This window comes from Callithrix jacchus, chromosome 9 (genome assembly GCF_049354715.1).
Source record: "Callithrix jacchus isolate 240 chromosome 9, calJac240_pri, whole genome shotgun sequence".
Taxonomy (NCBI): Eukaryota; Metazoa; Chordata; class Mammalia; order Primates; family Cebidae; genus Callithrix; species Callithrix jacchus.
The window spans coordinates 16,085,228-16,094,187 of record NC_133510.1 but is presented as its reverse complement, the minus strand read 5'-3'; the positions used below and the strand labels follow the sequence as shown (position 1 = coordinate 16,094,187).

Genomic DNA, 8,960 nt, shown 5'->3' with positions numbered 1-8,960 from the left:
CTAAAAGGAAAAATTTTATCACTGCCATCACTAGAGGTTTCCTTATCAGATGAGGAAACTAGACAAATCCCAGTGTGTTTTAATTAGCTAAACAAAACTTAGTTAAATGAACATTTGAAAATGAACATTAAAAAATGTTGAAATCTCTATTGCTGTGTTGATGAAAAGGTCATGATTCATAGAATATATCTAAGACTTGGCTCATGGAAACCTAGTCAGATAGTTAGAAGTGTTGGCAGTCTAGGAGCTGCTGCCATAAATGTGTGAACCACTTTGTAATCTAAACTATTGACATGCGTGTTTCTTCTTTACCCCAACTCGTTTCTTACATGTAGGCTCCATATTTTCAGTATTTGCTTTATTGGTTCAGCAAAAGCCAGGAAAAACAGCTTTGTAGCAAGCAGAATGTTATTCGACTGTATATTGTTTAATTTATTGTAAATGCTAGTGAACAGTGGTCAATAAACAGTTTTATATTCCTTTAAAAAAATGATTGCACGGTGTGCATAGGTTGTCTGCAAATGCTGTGCCATTCTCTATCAGGGCTTGAGCGCCTGTGATGTTGGTATCTTCAAGGGGGTTCCTGGGGCCAATCCATGGATACTGCGGAACAACTGTGTTTGGGTTTTGACAGAAAGCTGAGAAACCCAGAATGTCAGAGACAACCTCCCAGCAGCAGGAAGCCGAGTTAGTATCAGGGGAAGCCACTGGTTAAATGCACAGTCTTTTTATACACAAGAGCAAAACACGTTTTACAACAATGGTGGAGAAAACCCAGTGATTGCTCACTGAAGTGAATAAAAGCTGCAGGGATAGTTACAACATGGCAAGAGATATACTGAGAAGCAAGATCTCATCCAAGAGTTGAGGGTTTGGTGGGGGGAGCCAGAGCCTCTCTGAGGATGCACCCTCCTTTGAAAGCACTGACCTGGCCCCTGTGTCCATGAACACAGGAAAAGTGTGGGGGGACTGCAGAGTCTCAGCAACCCCTCAATCCAGTTTGTCTCCTTAGAGTGTCCACAGCCCCCATCCTCCACCAGCTCCTTTTCCAGCTTCCCGATCCTGCAGTTGTTTTTGCAAAGCGGAGAGGGAGGTGTCTGCGCTTAGAACATTGCCTCACATTAGCAGGAGAGGGCAGCAGATCACACTCCCATTCCCCGCGCTGCCTTGGCGCTGTCCAAAATGCCCGTCAATTTTTAAGGGTTATTGAGCGCTCATGGGAACCAGGCTCTGTGCCAGGCACTGGGAATGCAAAGCCAACTGAGATACGGGGCTCTGCTCTCCAGGAGCCTGTGGTCTAAGAGGGTGAGGCAGCTATGGAAACATACAGGACCAAACAGTCGGGCGAAGCGTTGGGGCAGAAGGCTCTTCAGGGGACTGTGGGATCTGCGTCAGGTGGGGAGAGGTGGGGCATCAGAAAACACCCAGCAGGGGTGGGGCATGGTGGCTCATGCCTGTAATCCCAGCACTTTAGGAGGCCAAGGACGACGGATCACTTGAGGTAAGGAGTTTGAAATCAGTTTGGCCAACATGGAGAAACCCTGTCCCTACTAAAAGTCCAAAAATTAGCCCGGTATGGTGGCTGGTGCCTAAAGGCTACTTGGGAGACTGAGGCAGGAGAATCACTTGAACCCTGGAGGTAGAGGTTGCAGTGAGCTGAGATCATACCACTGCACTCCAGCCTGGGTGACAGAGCTAGACTTTGTCTCAAAACAAACAAACAAACACCCCACACACCCAGCAGGAAGAGGTGCTTGAGCTGTATTGGAAGCAGGTAGGTTTTCCCAGTTCCTAGGCCAGGCAGGGCACCCCAGGCAGGGGAGTCGGTGCTGAGCGTGAAACTACAGAGTGCGCTCAGGCTCGAACACAGGGCACTGCGGGAAGGAGGAGCATCTCAGAAAGGGGGAGGCCCAAGGAGGGTTGTCTTCCATGGCCACACTAAGACCTGAAACCTCCTGGGCACAGGCCATCCTCCCACCTCAACCTACAGAATAACTGTGACTACAGGTGTGTGTCACCATGCCCAACAAATTTCTTAGTTATTTGGAAAGACAGAGTCTGCCTCTGTTGCCTAAGGCTGGTCTCAAACTAGTTGGCTCAAGGCCCCCTCCTGCCTCAGCCTCCTAAAGTGCTGAGATTTCAGATGTGAGCCACTGCGCCTGGTCCAGTTCAGTGATTTTTGGTATATTTGGTATATTTACAGAATTTTGCAACCATTACAAAAATCTACTTTTGGAACTTTCTGTCATCCCAAAAAGAAACTTGTGCCCATCAGACTTACTTTGCATTCTCATCCCAGCCCTAGGCAACAAGTAGTATACTTTCTGTCTCTATATTAGGCTGTTCTGGACATTTCATATAAACTGAACCAGGTAATGTGAGTCCTTTTCCATCTGGCTTCTTTCCCACAGCATTGCATTGTTGAGGTGGATCAATGCAGCAGCAAGCAGCAGAACTTCCTTCTGATTGCTGAACAGTATTCCATTGTATATTTTATGTTTTCATCCCTTTGCCCATTGACGGGCATTTGGGTTGTCTTGACCTTTTGGTTCTTGTGAATAGTGCTGCCATGAACATTCACATACAAGCCTTTGTGTGGACATACATTTTCATTTTCCCTGGGTACGTACCTAGAAGTGAAGTTGCTGGGCTTAAGGCAGTTCTGAGAAACCGGCATACTATCTTCCAAAAAAGTGGCTGCACCATTTTATTTATTTTTGTATTCATGTATTTATTTATTTTGAGACAAGAGTTTCACTCTTGTTGCCCAGGCTGGAGTGCAATGGTGCAATCTTGGCTCAGTGCAACCTCTGCCTCCCAGATTCAAGCGATTCTCCTGCCTCAGCCTCCCAAGTAGCTGTGATTGCAGGCATGTGCCACTGTGTCTGGCTAATTTTGTATTTTTTTCCTATGGTTAAAAGATATACATATATTTTGCAGTAGCTGGCTGGACTCAGTATAGATCTTCCCAGTTTTGTTGGCAACATCCAAAGCATCGTAATTAGGAGCCAGCTGAACAGGCCATCAGGCCAAATCGAGGTGTTGAATTTGGCCACATCAGTGTCACAGAGCTTCTTCACAGCCTATTTGATCTGGTGCTTGTTGGCTTTAACATCCACATTGAACAGAAGCGTGTTGCTGTCTTCTGTCTTCTTCATGGCCGACTCGGTGGTCAGCGGAAACCTGATGACAGCATAGTGGTCAAGCTCGTTTCTCCTGGCGGCGCTCTTCTGAGGATATTTGGGCTGCCTCCGGAGTCGCAGCGTCTTGGGCAACTGACAGGTGAGTGATGTGCAGATCTTCTTTTTTCTTTTCTTGCGGCTGTGGACACCTTTCAACACTGCCTTCTTGGTCTTTAAAGCCTTTGCTTTGGCTTCAGCTTTAGGAAGAAGGACCTTCCTTCTTCACTTTCAGTGCCGTCTTGTGAAGAAGTAATTTTGTATTTCTAGTAGAGAGCGGGTTTCACTGTGTTGGTCAGGCTGATCTGAAACTCCGGATCTCAAGTGATCCACCCGCCTTGCCCTCCCAAAGTGCTGGGATTACAGGTGTGAGCCACCGTGCCCAGCCTGCACCATTTTATATTTTCACCAGCAGTGTATGAGGATTTTGATTTGTGCACATCCTCTCTAGCACTTGCTGTTATCTGTCTGATTGGTTATAGTCATTCTAGTGAGTGTGAAGTGACATCTCATTGTGGATCAATTTACATTTTCCTAGTGACTAATGATGTTGAGTGCTTTTTAATGTGCTTAATGGACATTAATATATATTATTTCGAGAAGTGTCTGTTCATGTTCTTTGCCCATTTTTAAATTGGATTGTCTTTTAATATTAAGTTGTAAGAGTTCTTATGGATATGTCACTTATTAGACATATGATTTATAAATATTTTCTCCCCTTCTGTGGGCTGACTTTCTCTTTCTTGATTGTCTCTTTTCATGTGCCAAAGTTTTTAATTTGGCTGATGTTCAACTTGCCATTTTTTTTTCATTTTCTCACTTTTCCCCTTTCCTCCTTTTCCAGGTCTCACTATGTTGCTCAGTCTTGTCTTGAACTGTGATTTTGCTGTTGTATCTAAAAAATTATTGCCTTGCACAAGAACACAAGGATTTACTCCCATGTTTTCTTCTAAGAATTTTATAGTTTTAGTTTTTACATTTAGGTCTATGATCCATTTTCAGTTAATTTTCATGTATAGTGTTAGGCAGGGACCCAAATTAATTTGCACATGGATATCCAATTTCCTCAACATCATTTGCAGAAAAGACTATTCCTGGTTGGACACAGTGGCTCATGCCTGTAATGCCAGCACTTTGGGAGGTGAAGGCAGGAGTACTGCTTGAGTCCAGAGTTTAAGACCAGCCTGGACAACATGGTGAGACACCCATCTCTACAAAAACAAAAACAATAAAAGACTATTCCTTTTCAAATGAAGTTTCTTGACCCCTTTGTCAAATCAATTGACTTTAAATGTAATGGTTTCTTTCTGGGATTTCAATTATTTTTCAATTAATTAATTAATTAATTTTTTTCTGTTGTCCAGTCTGGAGTACCAATCATACCTTACTACAGCCTCGAACTCCTGAGCTCAAGTCATCCTCCTGCCTCTCAGTTGCATAAACAGCTGAGACTATAAGTGTGTGTCACCATGCCTGGCTAATATTTTATTTTATTTTAGTAGAGACAGAGTCTGACTATGTTACCCAGGCTGGTCTTGAACTCCTGGCTTCAAAGGATCCTCTCCTCTTGGCCCTTTGAAACGTTGGGATTACAGGCATAAGACACCACACCTGGCCTTTTTTTCTTTTTACTGCTTGTTAAACATGTTCTCTCTCTGTTGCTTAGGTTAGAGTGTATTAGCCAATCATAGCTCACTGTAGCCGCAAACTCCTGGGGTCAAGAGATCCTCCCACCTCAGCTTCCTAAGTAGGTGGGATTGCAGGCACGCACCACCATGCCTGGCTAATTTTAAAAAATTTAGATTAATGTAAAAATTAATTAAATTAATTAAATTCAGACTGCCTGAAACGATCATTCAGGCAGTCTGCCTCCAAAGACCAAGCCCCGGGTCACAGTGCTATCTCTACGGCACACTCTTCCATTTACTTTTTTGAAGGATGAGGCAGACATTACAGACCATTACATAACAAGTCAGGAGTTTGAATCAGTAATGAAAGGTCTCCCATCACAGAAAAGCCCCAGGACCTGGTTGCTTCACTGCTGAATTCTCCCAAACATTTCAAGAACTTACAACAATCCTGCTCCATCTTTTCCCAACATCTGGGAGAAAACTGAAGTTCACATGTTGAGGCCAATATTAATTACCCTGTTGCCAAAACCAAGAACATTACAGGCAAAGATCCCTGATGAATATAGATGGGAAAATCCTCAATCTAATACTAGCAAATTGAATTCAACAGCACCTTAAAAAGATCATTTACCATGATGAAGTGGGAGTTATCTCAGGGACGCAAGGGTGGTTGTATGTGTACAAATCTATAAATAGGACACAGTATGTTCACAGAATGGAGGACTCACACCATAGGATCATCTCTGTGGATGCAAAGAAAGCCCTTGACAAAATTCAACATTTTATCACAATAAAAACTCTCAACAAATTCGAAATAGAAAGACAGTACCACAACGTAATAAGGCCATATATGGCCTAACATCATATACACACCCAAAGCTAACATCATACACAATGGGATAAAGTTATAAACTTTTCCTCGAAGATATCTGCACCCCCAGGGGCACTGCAGCACTATTCACAATAGCTGAGAGGTGGAATCAACCTAAGCGTCCATCAGCAGATGAATGGATAAAGGAAATGTGGCATATATATATATATAAATGGAATATGATACAGCCTTCAAAAAGACAGAAATCCTGTCATTGGTGACATGAATAGAGCTGAAGGGCATTCATAACATTAAGCAGATAATCCGGAAACCACACAGAAAAGCAAAACCACACAGTGTCACTTACATGTGGAAGCTGAACAAGTTGAACTCATAGGAACAGAGAGTAGAATGGTGGTTATCAGGGGCTGGGGGTGGTGGCTGGGGAGATGCTGGTCAGAGACAATCAGGAGGAAGAAGTTGCAGAGATCTGCTGTATAACATGGTGACTAGAGTTAACAACACCACAGTGCAGACAGGAAAATTGTGACGAGAGTAGGCTTGAAGTGTTCTCACCATGTAAGTGTGTGAGGCCATTCATGTTACAAATATGAACCCAGTGTGTTCATATTTGAAAAACACTACTTTGTGCCCCATAAATATATCCAATTTTTCTTTTTCTTTCTTTCCTTTTTTTTAAAAAATATTATTTATTTATTTATTTTTAGAGATGGGGTTTCTCCAAGATCACCAGTTTCTGATAGCTTGTTTTACTATTTGATTTAAGAATAATGTTTAGGCTGGGCGCGGTGGCTCAAGCCTACAATCCCAGCGCTTTGGGAGGCCGAGGCGGGTGGATCACGAGGTCAAGAGATCGAGACCATCCTGGTCAACATGGTGAAACTCCGTCTCCGTGGCCGGCGCTATTACCGCTCCAGGGGTGCAGAGTCGGGGAGCTAAAAGCCGGACACGTGTGCCACCCTGGGCCCCCAGATACGCCCCTCCGCGCGCCCATGATCCCGAGCCTAGAAGGCCGGACTTACGTCCTGGGTCGAGCCCCTTACTCTCCGCTCCCAGTTCGGAGAAGCTCAGCCCGCTCGAAGGCGGCGTCTGACCCGCTGGTGCACCTGGTGGGCGTCTGTTCCTGACGCCTGGGGACGAAGCAGGCACCTCCCTGAGCGCTGGGAAGAGGCTCCTCGTGAGTCCCCGGCGGTGATACGTGGGTGCTTTGGGCCCGGCACCCCCAACACTTCCGCGGTTTCGGGTGGTCGTTTTGCTCTCTCGGGGGCCTTTATTCCTCAAGTGGCTTTCAACGACCGAGGAAGGGCCTCCCGCACCGCCGCAGCTGTCGCTTCCCTCGGGGAAGACTCGCGACCTTGGACGCGCAGGCTCTGAAAACCAAGGTCCAGACCCACACCGAGCTCCCAAAGACCGCATTTGAATTCCCCTGGCCGGCCATTGAGGGAGAGAAAGGAGCATTTAGTTCCATTCACATTCACAGAAGGAAGTGCCGAGGGTGGGGGAAACGCGGTCCCGCCGGGTAAGCAGGGCCGGGTTCCTCGCTCCCCGCGCCCCCCAACCCCCCTCCTTTTTTTTTTTGAGATGGAGTCTCACTCTGTCTCCCAGGCTGGAGGGCTGTGGTGCAATCTCGGCTCAAACACAACAACGACAAAGTAGAGGGAACAGCATAAGCATGGAGAACGTTTTCACTGCTTGGGCCACCTTTTGGGTAGATGAGAAGGTGCTGACTCCCATGGAGTGAAATCAAGGGACAGAGAAAAGCCCTCCCTATGCTCTCGAAGTGGTTCCGTGGCTGGAGCATCCTCCCGTTTCACGGACTCTTGCTGTTGCCTGTCACTTCAGAGCCTGGGATGATCGCTGCCAAGGGACTGGGGTGCAGTCATGTTTCATAAAACACACAGAAGCCCTGAAGAGCCAGCTTGCTTGGACTTTGGGAAAATGGTTTATCCAGTGATTCTCAACCCATGTGGAGACTCGGGGCTCTTTGAGAAGCTGGTGAACGGCACATTTGCATAGGATTTTGCACACAATTCCAGAGAGTCTCAGACCCTGTGAAACTCACCCCTAGTCCTCAGGTACAGAACTCCTGCCTTATGCTGCTGCAGTTTATGCCTTTGTAAGAAAGAATGACTAAGAGTGAGGTTAGCTAGGGTGGTGGGGAACGCTGATTTCTGCGGGGAAGTAGGGGTGTAAGAAGGGGCTCTGAGGAAAGAAGTGCAGGGAAAGTGAGCAGTGTGACCCAGGGGACCTCTGCGTGACCTTGACACACTGGCTCAATGCCTAGGCTGGTCAGAACACATGTCCTGAGTGGCCCTGCCCCCTTTGTCAGAGGCCACTGTGCATGGGGGGAAGTTTCTGGGGCATCTCCATAGGACGTGCCCTGTGTGTTGGATGAACAAGCGAGCTATATTTCTCAGCAGTAACTGCAAGAAGACGATGTGGAGACAAATCATGGAGCAGTCAGGAATTCTGGCAGTACCTGGCTGTTTCCTAGAAGGTGAGCCTGAGACCCAGGGTCTCTAAGGACACTCAGTGATGTGTGCAGGTCTTTGCAAGGTGCTCTTACACCCCTGTTTTCACGGCAGTCCTGAGAGGAGACTACCTGGGAGGCAGCGCGGCCAGGCTGCTTGTGCAGACCACTGGCGTTCAAGTCCCAAGTGGTATTTACCAGGGGTGAGGTCTGGAGCTGACCCCTCACCTATCGGAGCCTCCTCCTCATCTGCAAAATAATGGTAACAGCGCACCTGCCTCACAAGGGTGGGATGAGGTTCAGTCAGAAGGATGGTCACAAAAGCACAGCATGGAGCTGCATGTTTTCTCTTGCTGTGGGACAAATTACCAAAATGTGTACTTTTCATGACTGTAGGACTGAATTCCCTGTTTTCCAGCTGGATGTGAGGCAGGGGCAGCTCTCACCTCAGGGAGGCCACCCATGTTCCTTGCCCTGAGTCACCCTCCAGCTTCGGAGCGAGCAATGCTTCCTCATCAGATCCCTATCACCCTTGAGTTCCTCTGCCTTCCCTCCCTCTGACCTGTAGACCCAGATGTAGAGGGCTCATAGGGTTAGGTCAAGCCCACAGGAATCATCCCCCTATATTCATGTCAACTGCAAAATCCCTTCCTATCAACACCGAAATTACTGCGTGACTGAGCAACTGATGGAAAGTGTGTGTATACCAGGGCCCTAGAATTTTGGGGGCCATCTCAGAATTCTGCCTACAATAGAAATGTTAGACCAATGTTATAGGATTTTTACTTGCATTTTAAAATTTTATTAAAAATAAAAGAATTTTTATTCTTTTTAATGGCTAAATCATA

At 46.3% G+C, this 8,960-nt stretch overlaps 1 pseudogene; it reads right to left on the bottom strand.

The window, feature by feature from the left end:
* Positions 1-1,802: 1,802 nt before the first annotated feature.
* LOC144577804 (uncharacterized) lies at positions 1,803-7,058 on the bottom strand (annotated as a pseudogene).
* Between the last annotated feature and the right edge of the window lie 1,902 nt (positions 7,059-8,960).